The sequence below is a fragment of the Podarcis melisellensis genome (assembly GCF_964234715.1).
Source record: "Podarcis melisellensis genome assembly, chromosome: 12".
NCBI lineage: Eukaryota > Metazoa > Chordata > Lepidosauria > Squamata > Lacertidae > Podarcis > Podarcis melisellensis.
Window position 1 is genome coordinate 3,200,007 of NC_138544.1, and position 15,551 is coordinate 3,215,557.

Below are 15,551 nucleotides of genomic sequence, written 5' to 3' on the forward strand. Positions count from 1 at the left end.
AACTTTATTGATCTTCTGAATCAGATTTCAATAAATGTGCATATTATTACCAAGATTTCAATGCAGGTTTGACATTATGGGATATTGGCCCTTTTCATGTGGGGACCATATGTAGGAGAAACTATAAAGGAATTTTCAGAAACTTATTTCCCCCCTTAAAGTGGGGAAGGAGGGTGCATGCAAGCCCAACCTTAATGCCCCCCCCTTTGCCTAAAGGCATGGAGAAGGTTCCTGAATATTCAGTGGAAGAGGAGGCTGAAGACGCTATGCGTGCAGCCCTCTTCCACACTCTAAGCCGGTACAGACAGCATAACAGGGCTGTAGAAAATAGCAAAAGAGAACTCATTCTAAGCAAATACTTCTCACTCTTAGAAGGAAAGAAAGACACATCTCCTAATATAATAATGTATCAGAACCAAAGTTCCTTTTTAAAAAGCAACGTCTGGCCTTGAAGGAAAATATTATGAAAATGATATACCGGTGGTACATGACCCCAGTCAAGCTTGCAAAGATATACCACCTGTCGGACAAAAAATGTTGGAAGTGTAAGGAGGAGGAGGGGACATTCTTACACCTCTGGTGGACCTGCCCGAAAGTGAAGGCCTTCTGGGAGATGATACACAATGAATTAAAAAAGGTACTTAGATTTACCTTACCCAAGAAACCGGAGGCCTTCCTCCTGGGCATGGTAGACCAGAGGGTGGCCAAGAAAGATAGAATTTTCTTTATGTACGCCACCACAGCAGCAAGGATCCTGATGGCAAAGCACTGGAAGACACAAAATCTACCCACGTTGGAAGAATGGCAGACGCAGCTGATGGACTATATGGAACTGGCCGAGATGACTGGCAGAATCCGAGACTTGGGAGAAGAAGCAACGGAGGAAGTCTGGGAAAAATTTAAGGACTATTTGAAAAAGCATTATAAGTTGTATGAATGTTAAAAAATGCTCCTTTTTAGGAAACTATAGCTTCAGCATTTGTAAACTTTTGAAATGGAAAATAAGGTACAACAAGCAAGAGGTGGAGTAATGAAATAATTTTATTGTGTTGAAATTAAAAGTCTAAGGATTTGGACTATAATGTCCTAGAGACCAGATATCACGATAAAATGAAAGATACATTATTGTGTTTGAAATAAGTTAACAAATTGCTGATGTTTTGAATGTACAGAGAATGCAGGGCTCGGAAGATGGGGGAAGTCCACTAGATCTATGGAAATACGTAATTGGAAGTTGGATTTTGTATTTTATAAACTCAATAAAAATTATATTAAAAAAAATAAAATAAAATAAAAAAGCAACGTCTGTACTCTAAGCCTGTAGCATCACCAATTAATATTTGCCTCTGCCAAAAGCTTGCAGCCCACTTTAACTTATTACTGAATTTGTGTTTAGGAAAGTATCTCCCAGATCTATTTGTCTTATGGCTCCTGGTTCATTTCCTTCTGTTATTTTATGGCTCACTGGCCTATTCTGTCAGTGGGCTAATGGGCACCTGCAGTGTGGCTTTTTTTGAAGTGATCTCTTTAGCATATCCACATGTCTGCTGGGGAACTGTCCTGTGAGGTGCCAAATTCCACCCAGAGAAATGTGTTTGGGAAAGGTACATAGACCATCCGTTTCTATGGTCACAGGATTGCTTCAGAAAATCTACAATTTCTTGAGCATCAGACATCAGAACTGGTCCCAAGTGCAATTTCCCTCAAAGTTTTTGCTTGTTGGATAGGACCATCTGGTACGATGCATTATATAGTGAATCTGTTAAAGGTATTTTGGTGCTCCAATAAAAGGGTTTAGAGACCTCAAAGGTAACAATTGCTACAATGTGTGTAATTTACTAGGGGAACAACTCTAGCTGAGTAGTAGAGCACATGCTTTCCGTGCAATAAGGTCCCAGGTCCTGTCCCTGGCATCTCCAGATGGGGCTGGAAAAGGCCTCTGCCAGGGCCGGCAGCACTGAGCTGGGTGGACAAGTCGTCTGTCCTGGTCTAATGGTCTGACTTCTCCTTCCCGTTATTCTGGCTATGTTGGCCTATAGAACAAAGATTAAAAGGGACAAAGGCTCTAGTGCAGAAAAAGAGGAAACCTGTCATTTTGCCTTCATTTTAAAATTTAATTTAATTTATTGTATTTCTATGCCGCGTTTCATTTAGATGAATCCCAAAGCGGCTTTCAAACCATATATAACAATAACATAAAATGCAATAGAACATAACACAGCATATATCATATAAAATAATTAACAAATAATCAGTAAAACAATTACAATCTGTCAAACAATATTAACCAAGCAGCAACTAAAAAATAAGCTGTCAGGGGCGCAGGAGCAGAGGCGCAGGGAAGAGAGGAGATGGAGAGCGAAGGGGAAGAATCCGAGGGGAGCGTAGGAGAAGATGACAGTGGCCCGAGAGATTCCACGAGTCTCTCCAGCGAATCGGAAGATTCACAGAAGGAGGCGCCCATGGCCAGGGCAAGGGGGGCCCCAAGAGGGACGCTCCAGGAGCAAGGGGCCAGCGGGGACTCCCAGAGCAGCAGTTGGAGATCAGGACCAGCTTCCCCACCAGAGCGTAGTGGGGGGGAAGAGTCCCAGGTAGCGGGGCCAGCGTATTCCCCGCCAGGGAGAGAAGATGAGTCAGGGCTGGCCACGCCTCCATCGGAGAGTCAGGCAAAGGAGGGGAGGTCAAGTCCAGCGAGCCTACCGGAAGAGGGAAGCAGGGACAGGAGCAGTATAACGGTCAGGAGGAAGGTCACTGGGTTGGCGCGAGAGACAAGTTCAAATGTACAGGAGCGCGGGACAACAGAGAATGAGGATTGGGAACCAGGTCCTAAAGCACGCCGGAGGCAGGGGGAAGAATCAGGGGACTCTTCAGCATCAGCATCAGAAGAGTCCAGAAAGGGCAACACCCCAGCGGGCAGAAGGACCCAGAGGAGAAAGGAGCAAAGGAGGAGGTGGAGCAAGGCTAGGGTCTTGAACTGGTGTCTGGGGGGAGGAGATTCAGACGGAGCTTCAGCAGTCTAGGATTGAGACGTAGAGCTGCGCGCCGCGGCTTTGGAATCGAAACTGAACCTTAATAAAGACTTTTGTATATAACAAGAACTGGCGTTGGTCCTCTGTGAGCTGGGACCTTGGGCAGCTCTGACATAAGCTAAATATCACAATTACAGCAAATGTTATATGATTAACAAATTAACATGACTTTTATATCTATAAAATAATATTGACAACATTAACAGAATACCAACTAAAAAGTTAAGCAAACAGACAGGAAAATGTAGAGCACCCCTCAACCCTTGGGCTGTGGTGGGTGTGCAGAAACTTTGGCGTCTAGATGCAGGCAGCATTATTTACTAGGACAAATGCATATCAGGGAGTTCTCCACACCCCAAGGTGTACTGTAAAAAAATAATTTCTCACTGAACAAGCAAATATGCTTTTAAGGGGCAATAAACGTGTAGGCTTGCCATAAAGGTAAAGGGACCCCTGACCACTAAGTCCAGTGGTAGAAGACTCTGGGATTGCGGCGCTCATCTCGCTTTACTGGCCAAGGGAGCCGGCGTTTGTCTGCAGACGGCTTCCAGGTCATGTGGCCAGCATGACTAAGCCGCTTCTGGCGAACCAGAACAGCGCACGGAAATGCCGTTTACCTCTCGCCGGAGCAGTATCTATTTATCTGCTTGTACTTTGATGTGCTTTCGAACTGCTAGGTTGGCAGGAGCAGCGACCGAGCAATGGGAGCTCACCCCATCGCGGGGATTCGAACCACCAACCTTCCGATCTGCAAGCCCTAGGCTCTGTGGTTTAGACCACAGCGCCACCTGCGTCCCCTTGCTGTAGTAAGCACCAAAGTAGGAGAGAAGGGCAGGCATCCCTCAGGTGAGGAGATGGTTCTTTCCAAATGCCCTCCATGCACGTTGCCCCTTGTGTGCCCTTCCCAGTATTCTCCCCCTGCCCCCAGTGCTGCTGCCCAATTCATGATTCCTGCTTTCTTATGAAAGAGAAAGCACCATAAGTGTAGATGACAAAAGGTCATTCAATGACAAGCTTAAAGAGAACCACTTTCCCCTCCTCATAGAACAAACAAGGCAAAACTCTGGCTTTCAAAGTTGATGTTTTGAGATACTTTAAACTAGGAAATAATACCCTTGCAAGCCAATGTATTAGACTCACCCAGTGTATTCTAGTTTTCAGGAGAAAAGAAGAAAAAAGTACCCAATAGATTAATGTTGCTTAGGCTCCAAGGCAGAATAATTTGTTCTTTCTTGTTGAAGCAAACACTTAATCTGTGCTGTCCCAAGCCATTTTCTGCCTGAAGCACAGCCTTAAAGGCACACATGCATCCCTTGGCAAGGCCAACACTTTTGAAAGGTTTATTCCTGCTTACATTGGCATGGGAGGTCATGCCTCCTGTCTTTAGTATTCCCCTCCCCCCCAACAGCACCCACCTCCTAAATAGGCTTTAAGACAGTTGGTGTGGAAGGAATAGACAATTTAATCTATAATGTCTTAATTCTGCTTTTCCTTTGCTTCAATCTGAAAACCCTGTTACTGTATTTAAGAATGTATGAATTATCTACTGGATCAGGTCAATGTCCCATCTAGTCCAGCATCCTGTTCCCACAGTGGCCAGCTGATTTAAATTTCAGACACACACACACACACACACACACAAAATCCACTTAATGGAAGAGCACTTTATTGAACTGTCCACTTTATTGAAGTGTCATATCTGGGAATATTTGGGTTAATCAAAGATGCTGCCATCAGTAGTAGATATGATCTAGGTATCCCCTGCCGCCACCGCTGCCCAATTCAATTATTTCTTCAGTCCATCCCAAAATATATTAACCAATTTTAAGACTAATGAGTTACTGATCCGATGTTTTCGTCCTACCAGGTTATCAGCACTTATTGCCACCTTTGTAATAGCTGCTTAGTGAAGGAAAATGAGTATTTCTTCTTCTTCTTCACTATTATGACCACGGCACTAATTAAAACATTCTTGTTCATTTTTAATAAGCAATCTCCAACAGCAGTAGATAGGACTTTTAGTTCCTTAAAACACAGAGTCATGTGTAATGAACTGATGTTGAAAATTAAGGTTCTTCTCACATGTGCCCAAATTAAGTGGTTTGTAGCAGTGTGGTATTATTGGCTGCTTTTTCTCTTCAGTCAGTATCAAAAAGCTGCGCAAACCAAATAAAGAGACAAGCCGCCCAGACTGAGGGCCAGGTGTCTGTGAACATGTTTTTCCTAAGTTGGGGTAGTTTCCCATGATAACTTCATTGGCCATGGCACACAATTAATTGCGATTGCTGTGAACCACAATGTACACATGTGACTTGCAGTTAGAGTACAGTCATCCTGCAACTTATGTGGGAGTTACATTCTGGGGATCACATCTAAAGCCATCATGGTGTATAGTCAAAACACATTGGGTGTAATGGTGCAGTGGCGTAGCGTGGGGGGTGCAGGGGGGGCTGGCCGCACTGGGCGCAACATCTGGGGGTTAGGGGGCGCAAATCCGCGGGTTAGGGGGCACAAATCCATGGGTTAGGGGGCGCAAATTACTTGCCTTGCCCCAGGTGCTGACAACCCACGCTACGCCACTGCAATGGTGGGTGGGATTGCCAAAGGCTTTCACCAGGCAACTGTCTGGTATGTAGGTAGGGAGGTATTTTGTCAAGCTCATAAACGTGAATGTGCACAACAAGTTGAAGGTGTGTAGGTTGCAGGTTTGCTGTATTGCAAACATGCAACTAGAGATACCTTGTGAAGGCTGAGGTCCTATTCCCAGTTACTTGGATGCAAGCCCCTTTGTGCTTGGTGGCCCTTCCAAATAAAATTGCTCAGGATCCAGCTGCACATTGCTTCAAGTGGCAGCTATCATCATGTGTTGCATAGGGTTAAAAAACAACACCTTGCAGTAGAATTGAGGATGGATCCAAAAGAACAACAAAACTGGAGGGTCAAGAATCAAGGTAAAACTTCTGAGTATTTTAGAACCCCAATTTGGTTATCTGGCAAAAGACTGTGCCACTGGTCAGACTGGCACAGTTTTGGCTGGTGAGCAGTTCTACTGGTGAGCTGTTGTGTGTAGTGGCTGTGCCCGTGGATTCGGTCACCTCAAATGGTGTTGCTAATGCAGGGATGGGGAAGTAGATCTAGCCACCAGGCTGGCACTGTGCATCATTTTGGGGGATGAAACTTCACTTTTTTCCATGCACAATTGTATTTCCTGTTTATAAACATGACCAATGTTGGGCTCCCCTGGATGAGTTTTCAGAAGAAAGTTAAAGGGCACAGTTTGTGTTTTGAAGCTACAGACAACTTTTAGGCTTATCAGCACTTGGAAAAAGAAAAAGATCAGTTCTTTTACTAGTTCACACATGCCAGGGTGGAGTTTGGGGAGCCTTTAAAAAGGCAATTACATTTTAACCCCTGGCAACAGTTTGAACATTGCTGTCTAACAAGCAGCCTGTGTTGAATGTTCTTCTCCTGCCCAGCTGATGAGAATTAGTCCCATGAGATTCCTGCATAGAGGGGATTGGGCTCAATGACCCTTGGGACCCTTCCAGCTCTGTGATTCTACACACCCTTCACCACCTCAAGACTCCAGTCAAGGTTTACTCAGCCTTAGGTGGGACAGGAGCAGAGTTTCCTGCGCATAACAATATTAAATCAATCATTTTGTGGCTTTTGAAATCTCATAGTTATGCATTGCAATTGCTTCCCATTTGCAAAGGAATAAGGTGTGTTGTGTCTCTCCTTTCAGAAAAGTTCTACCTATGGTCTTCAAATGACATTTTCCGGAGTTTCATTTACAACAGTGGCACTGTTCTCAAGTAGATTGTTTCAGGATACAACTGGCACTTCCTACTCACCCCCCCCCCATGTAATAGCTGTATGTTAGGCAGCAAAAACTTGATGGGGGGTATGCTATGACTTTTACCTGCATTGCAGAAAAGCTTTATTTGCCTCCTGTACAGCTGTCAAAGGCACAACAGATATGCCAGAATAAAAAGTAGCTGAGACCTGTTTTCATGTGACAGGGAGCTGTGAAAAATGTTCCACTCCAGTCACGGGAAGCATGTGGCAGGGCAGTCCCTTGAATGTACCAGAGGAAGTTTTAAAGCCTTACAGGCTGAAAGTCCCAAATGAAAGCAGGAACTTAAATTGTGTGCTGGGCCACAATGCTGGGACTGTCTGCTGACCAGCAAAGGCCTACTTGGGCCTGCTTCTGTGACTATTTAACAAGCAGCTTGAGCGGCAACGATCAGCATATGAAGCTCCTCATAGGATGGAGATGTTTCTTCACTTGCTAATGCTGCACAAGAGTCAAGATCAGGACTGATAAAAATCCTGACAACTCTTCTGGCAACAGGAAGTGACCTAGACTGGGGCCAGTGGCTGCAAAGCAAGTCAGCTCCTACTCTTGAGTCCTGTGAGTAGGCAGGGGAGCTGCAGCAAAGCCTTCCCAGCCCCTCCCTAGCTGCTCTCTGAGTTGGCACCGTTCACCCAGGGAGCGCACCTGGAGTGGTAAGAGAGCCAACCCAGCACACAGGAGACCGGCGCACATATGCCGAACAATTAATTCATCTAATCTTCTGGCAGGGTATTTGTGCAGTGGAAAAGCTTCCCAAATGATAAACATGTTTTTCAGAGGCAGAAGCTCTACTAGGGAGCAGTCTGGGGGTAGCCCAGCCCTGGAAGTATGAGAAGACATTTCCTTTCTGTTGCAGGGATGCTCCTCAGACACTGGCTTAGGAGGACTCCCAGGCTTGGGTCAGCAAAAATGGGGTGAAGGCAGTTTTAGATAACAGAGAGAGATGAAAAGAGATTAAGGGCTGAACTACTGCAGTCTGCGGGTGGGGAATCTCAGATTTGAATACTTCTACACACACACACACAGGGACGCGGGTGGCGCTGTGGGTTAAACCACAGAGCCTAGGACTTGCCGATCAGAAGGTTGGCAGTTTGAATCTCCGCGATGGGGTGAGCTCCCATTGCTCAGTCCCTGCTCCTGCCAACCTAGCAGTTCGAAAGCACGTCAAAGTGCAAGTAGATAAATAGGTACCACTCCAGCGGGAAGGTAAACGGTGTTTCCGTGCCCTGCTCTGGTTCGCCAGAAGCGGCTCAGTAATGCTGGCCACATGACCTGGAAGCTGTCTGCGGACAAACGCCGGCTCCCTTGGCCAGTAAAGCGAGATGAGCACTGCAACCCCAGAGTCGTCCGTGACTGGACCTAATGGTCAGGGGTCCCTTTACCTTTACACACACACAATCACACATTTAACACTTAGTTTAGCTTCTCCCCATGCAGTTTAGACTGCAGGGTATCTCCTCCCACCCCAACTTGGAAACATGAAACTATGTTCCTTCATGCTATATTTGCATCCTTGTAACAATAGTGTAAGTACAGTATGTGAAATTGACAAGGACCTTGACCCTTTCAAAGACTGCCCTGAAACGCCATATTACTTTGGAGAGTGTGGAGCTTCAAACAATCTCATAGTAAGATAAAAATCAGGACTGGGTCTTAAGGTGGAAAAACAGCTCAATGTATATTTGGGTTCTTGGTTTAAATCATTCTTCAAATCTTGAGCAATGTATGCCTGTTTGTGTGCATTTTTATTTTTTAGAAATAAATATTACTTAGAAATAATAATTTATGCCAATTTTACTATAAAGCTTCTACAGAGGGGGAGAGAGACTCACTTTTCCACTTTCCTAGTCAGGAGATACCAGGTGCTGTTTATGGGGAGGGAGTGATGCCCCCCCCATGGGGTGAGGACAGCCTTGAGGTATCCCTCTTTAGAACAAATATATGCAAACCCGCCAGCATGACAAGTGCAGACCTGCTGCCAACAAGGCAGAAATAGATACTTGGTGGAACAGAAAATACAAGGTATTTGAACTAAGTCAACACCAGAATACTCTGTTACGTTTTCCAAGGTTAAAAAAGTGCTAAATTACTGGTGAAGATAGCTTTCCAGATAATGTTCAGAAAGGTTATAATTTCCTGTTGGACCAGTGGAGGAAAGAAGATTATTGATCTGAAGCTGAGAATGCAAATAATTTCCTGTATCCTGAGCTGCCAAATGCTTCCCTTTATTGATTTTTCTCCCTCTATTTGCTTAACGAAATGTTGTTTGGGTTGAATAATGTACATAGTTGACCCATTATTAATAGCTAAAAATAACCCAAGGCCCACAAAGCAGAAGGAAGGAGAAGAGGTGTGAGAAGAGGGGGGGAGGAAGCATCTCAGTTCCAAGAGGAGAGCAAGGGGGGAACAGCTTCTGAATTTGATTAACCTATTTTGTTGATGTAAGAGTGGGGTTTCCATTATGAGAATAACACAGAGATACACACACGGCTCCTTTGCTTTGAGAGGAAATTAAAAAGCAAGGAAGAGCCTTGGGTTTTCAAGCCACTTGGCAGGAGATGTGGCACATTGAAGACTGAATTCTAAAATGATATGACAGCAGCTTGTTGGAAACACATATTTGTGTGTTATCATCAGAGAGCTGGGGCAACTATCTGACACCCTTTCACAGGGGCAGGTGAGGGCAGGTGAGGTCCCGGCTTTGGAACATGTCATTCTGCAAATAACGTGGAGTATTAATAAATGTAGAAGAGTATTTGCTGTCAAGCTGGTTACAAGGTTGTAGTTCACTGCAGGGAATAATTAGAGCAGAGCCAAGGAGGACTTTTCTATGCTTCAGCTAAATCCAAAAGATGTCCTGATGCCCTGTATTGTTTGACTTGAAGGCAATTAAGAGTATGTGCCTCTTTTCTTTATTTTTTTAAAGCAAATAAGCTGCTAGATTTACTTTGCCCCTTAGGTATCTAAATGCAGGCACACAACCAAAATGTAAATCCCTTGGAGTGAATTAAGCCCACAGCAGAAAAATCAGATCAACATATCATGTCTTTAGCTCCAGGCCGCCTCCCCACCACCCTCACGTGATGCATTCAGAGCAATGTGTACATTATTTGGGGCCCTCAAAACTCACTCAGTGGCCTTGGGATGGTCCCTGTCTTTCAGTCCAACCTCCATCGCAGGCTTGCTGCAAGGGTAAAATGGGGTGAGCTATAAAATGGTCAAATACTTATGATGGACATCAAAGATGTGTGTCTGTATTTCAACACCTTTTAATCTGCAGCCAAACGGAGCTAGTTTTAGTGCTAAGTAGGTGTTGCAGGGTGATGAAGAGCTGATTTGGAGCTGCAAGGGGCAAGTTCAAATCAATGCTCAGCTATGAACTCATAGGTAGGCTAAGGTGAGCTGCTGTCTTTCAACATCAGTTGAAAGACCCACCCAGTCTGTAATGTAGAATGAGCAAGACTGATCAGTGTTCCAGGGATTTTGGAATGGATTATTGTGATACTGGGGCTAAAACAAATATATCTCAAAGTGTCTCCTGACTGCGGGTGATCTAGGCATACAAGACTAGATGCAATCTTAAATTTTTTTAAAAAGGAGTGAAATTTTATCTGGTAATGAAAATAATTGTGGGGATGATCCTAATAATAATAATAATAATAATAATAATAATAATAATAGTAATTTTATGAATGATTTTGTTGATTTACAAAAGTACACGCCTTGTCTCTTTTTTCCAGCTTGTACAGTCTTTCTTACAGATAAGTTACATTTGTTATGAGAACTTAAGTGTTGAGTACAGTACAGTGGTACCTCAGGTTAAGTACTTAATTCGTTCCGGAGGTCCGTACTTAACCTGAAGCTGTTCTTTTTTTTAAAAAAAAAATATTTATTATCATTTCTAAAAGGTACAAATAATCCAAGAAAACAAATCAAAGACAACAAAAAACAGAAAAAGAAAAAAAAAGTTCCACCTTTTAAGTCTTGTTTTCAGTAGCTTCTTTTCTTGACTTCCCCACGCCTCCCCTTCTTGTATTCCGCTTCCCATATTTGTTCAGCAAGTTTTTACCTTAGTATCTTCAAATATTTTAACCATTATTTCAGTATTATATTTACTTCTGTTTAGTCAATAACACTTAAATTATATACCTTATTCATATGTAAGAAAAATAAAAAGAGAACAAAAGAGAACAAAAATGAAAGTACTTTTCCTAAGGTTGTCCCTAGATCCCATCCACGAATTCCCCATTTTAATAATAATAAATGACGTAAAAAAAGAAAGAGGATTTTTACACTACATAGTGAAAGTCAGGCCCCCTTCGGGCTCCCAAACCCTCCTTTTCCCTCCCCGGTTTCAACCCCAAACCAAAGTCCATAAGTCTATCTTTTTAGCCTGGTGACCTTACGTCCGAGGCTCTCAAGTCCTTTTCAGTCCCTCTCAGCCGGCTTCTTTGGAGATCTTTTATATTAAGTGCCCAGACTCGAAAACATACTTTCTCAATACTGTCAATGATTTTTTCAGCCAGGACAAGTTGTTTAAATGTGAAGCTCCGTCTTTGTTTCTTAAGTTCATACATCCCAACTGGTCCATCTTTCACTCTGGTCGGGTTTAGGTTCATCTTGATATATCTTCGGCTCTCATTTGTCTTCTGTGTCATTTCGGCTGCCCCTTGTTTAACAGGTATCTTTTCCTCTTCTTCCTTCTTTGGTTTTATTTCTTGTCCAGCTGCCCGTGTTTTGAGTATCAGGCCCTTTTCCATCTCAGTAGCTATATTTTCTATTGGTTTCGACTTTGGAGAGCTTGTAGACCAAACATGACCTTGCTCAAGCGTCTCTCGCAGCTTTCCCATGAGAACGACCAGCTCTTGCAGATCAGCTCGTATTTCCCGACCTAATTTCATCTTGTAATGTCCGTGAATCCCCTCTAGAGGGATTCTTGTTACTTAGTATTCCTTTCACTTCCGACCCAAAAGTCAATGTTGTTTGTATCAATCTTCCTTTACTTTTGATTACTTTGTAACAAAATAACCGGCTAAAATTAAAGCTTTCAGCTTTTCCGGACTTTGACAGCTAATCTGACAGCTGTCAAAGGCTTCCTGCAAGTCCTCCACAGGCTCTTTTCGTGGGTTACTCCCGGTCTCTAGAAAAGTGGTACTTGATCAAAACATGTAAACTCTTGCCCTCCAGCACAATAACTTAATCTTTTAAAATCCGTGGAATTAATATCTTTTATCCAATGTCTTTTTATCCAATCATAGAAGGTAACCGATGGCTCTTCTCACAACCTTAGTTGGCAGATCCTTGCTGTTAGAGTGTTTACAATGGTGGTGAGGCGGACTTCCTCTTTTCACCTCTCCCCGCTCGTACCAAATCCATAAACGAAATAATTTAAGTTCAGTTCCAAATTACTCACGGGTTGTTGTTCTTGATTTTAAGTCCGAATTTTAAACGGAAGAAGTCAGCGCTCTCTGACAAATGGCATGCGGCTTCACTCAGCAGGGGAAGCAGAGGACTCACAGCACCACGCCGCTCCCCGGCACCCGTTCCGTAGCCTTTAAAAAGGCTCCTTCGCGGGTCGGGAGGGCGCTAGCGGTGCCCGCCGAGTCACCACGTCCACGGGCATTCGCGCCCGTGGTTTTTAAGGGTCCCCGTGTCGCCGGCATGGCAAGACCCAGCCCCCGTTGAGCAGATTCCCTCCGGAGCTCGGAGGGAATCCGCCATTAGCCGATTGCGCTAACCCGGAAGTCCAACCTGAAGCTGTTCTTAACCTGAAGCACCACTTTAGCTAATGGGGCCTCCTGCTGCCGCCGTGCTACAGGAGCACAATTTCTGTTCTCATCCTGAAGCAAAGTACTTAACCTGAAGCACTATTTCTGGGTTAGCAGAGTATGTAACCTGGAGCGTATGTAACCTGAAGCGTATGTAACCCGAGATACCACTGTATAAGGTTGGGGAAGAAGACGGGGGAGCGGAGGGGTGGGTTGGTGAGGCTTATGTCCTTTTGTATAGTGTACCTGTGGGGTTTTGTGTCAACGTCAGCTGGGTAGGTTCTTTTTCTATTCATTTACGGTGGTACCTTGGTTCTAGAACGGCTTGGCTCCCAAACAAATTGGCTCCCAAAAGCCACAAACCCAGAAGTATGTCCTTTTTGGAAGCTGAACGTCTGACGCAGCTTCGGTTTGACTGCAGGAAACTCCTGCAGCCAATTGGAAGCTGTGTCTTGGTTTTTGAATGGTTTCGGAAGTCAAATAGGACTCCCGGAACAGATTAAGTTCGAGAACCAAGGTACCACTGTATTTCTGTTTGATTATTGCATCTTCTTGGGGGGCAGGGTGTGGCTGGTTGTCTGCGGTTGTCTGCAGTGGGGTTTGTTTGCATTTGTGAGGAGGAGGCATGTTCGCATGTTGTCGGTGGATTCCTCTTGTTGTCTCGCTGGGCTGTGTAGGTGATAAAGGGAAGCCAGGCGAAGGCGTCCTCTTCTATTTGTCCCTGTGTCAGTTTCAGTTTATTGGTTAGCTTTTCTAGCAAGGCCGTTTCCCATACAAATAAATCCCATTGGTTCAAGTTTACTCCTGACAGGTCTCTCCAGTGTCCGTCTGTGAGGCTTCTGGCTGCTGAGAGTAGGTGGGTTATAAGCTCTGTGTAATGTGAGCGGTCGCTATGATCTTAGAAGATGTTCAGTAGGGCCAGTTCTGGGGTGAGTTCTAATACCTGTTTAGTTATTTTCCGTGCTTTTGTTCTGGGGGGACACATACCCCTAAACATTTTGTGAATCTAAGTTTGGCCTCATTGAGGGGCAGTATTTCAATATGAGAAGGAAAATGAGAGTACCCCTAAACATCTTTTAAGGGGGAAAAGCACTGATTATTTTGCATATCTCTTATAGGACTGCTGTCCAGAAGGGTTGGACTTCTGAGGAAGGGAGGTACAGGTATTTGGGGCTTATTCTTGGCTTTTTGTGTGAGAAAATAAACGAATGTAGTTTTTTCTGCTACTTCTGGAGTTGGGAAATCCAGATTGGGAGGGTTTGGAATAAATAGGTTAGTTTTGGGAGGGTGGTCATTTTGATCATAGCTATTTTGTCTGAGAGGGTGAAGTTGGTGTTGTTCCATTTCCTCAAGTCTCTGTTGATTTGTCGCTACAGGGGCTTGTCATCGTGGAGGTATATTTTGTTGAGGTTTCTGGTTATTTGAATCACTAGGTACCTGAATTTGGTACGGCAGAGTTTTATCTTTGTGGTGTTGGTGAATTCATTTTGGGTAGATCCCATTACCTGTTGTGCTTGTGATGTTGGTGTATTTAGAGGAGCTGGGTTCACAATGCCAAATTAGGGAACTATTTGTTAAATTGCTGCTAGAATTCTAGTTGTTCAGTTTGGGAAAAGATCAAAGATTTCATCAGATAGTGGAAGATTATAATTGATTATATATGTTAATACGTAAAGCATAGGAAATATGGGAGGTAGGTTAATTTTTCCATTACTGGGAAAGGAACTATGGCCTCAGTTTAAGTAACTGAGTTCATGTTGAGGTGAAAATATGTAGGAGATCAGAAATTAGGTAGCAAAGTGGGGTTTTTTTGTTTGGTTTTGGTTGTGTTGGTCATAATGTGGTCTGAGTGTGACTAATTTGATAATATATAATGTATGTATGGAAGTGAGAGCTGGACGATAAAGAAAGCTGATCGCCGAAGAATTGATGCTTTTGAATTATGGTGCTGGAGGAGACTCTTGAGAGTCTCATGGACTGCAAGAAGATCAAACCGATCCATTCTTAAGGAAATCAACCCTGAGTGCTCACTGGAAGGACAGATCCTGAAGCTGAGGCTCCAATACTTTGGCCACCTCATGAGAAGAGAAGACTCCCTGGAAAAGACCCTGATGCTGGGAAAGATGGAGGGCACAAGGAGAAGGGGACGACAGAAGACAAGATGGTTGGACAGTGTTCTCGAAGATACAAACATGGGTCTGATCAAACTGCGGGAGGCAGTGGAAGACAGGAGTGCCTGGCGTGCTCTGGTTCAGGGGATCACGAAGAGGCGGACACGACTAAACAACAACAACAATACTACAACATTTTAATATGCTTCTGTCTCTTCGTTGTTTTTTTTTTAAGTGTTACATAATTACTTTTTATTATATGCTTCTCATGTAAGTTGCCAGTCCTCTTAAGCAGATGACCTTTGGCAACTCAGTATTCCTCCTGCTGGTCATAATTCAATTGGAAAACCTATCTGGCAGCAATGGTGTGGGAAATTTCAGTCAAAATCAACCATGCATGAGCACTAGTTAGTTCATGAGGGGGTTAAGGTAATAGAGATGGGTTTCTAGATTCAGCTAGGTCATGCCACCCTTTTTCTGATGAGGAAGTGAAGCTTTTCTCTTCCTGTTTCCTGTTTCTCCATGCCATGTAACCTGCCAGGGAGGACGTATCTTAAGCCTGCTCCAAGCTTAGAACATGTTTGAAGTTATCTTTCTGTATTTTATACCCAAGAGCAGTGCTTTGTTTCTTAAAAAATGTTTAGGGGTACTCTCATTTTCCTACTCATATTGAAATACTGCCCCTCAATGAGGCCAAAGTTAGATTCACAAAATGTTTAGGGGTATGTCTACCCCTGCGTCCCCCCCAGGGGAAAAAGAGTATTTTGCCTGCGTTCTCCTTGTTGCT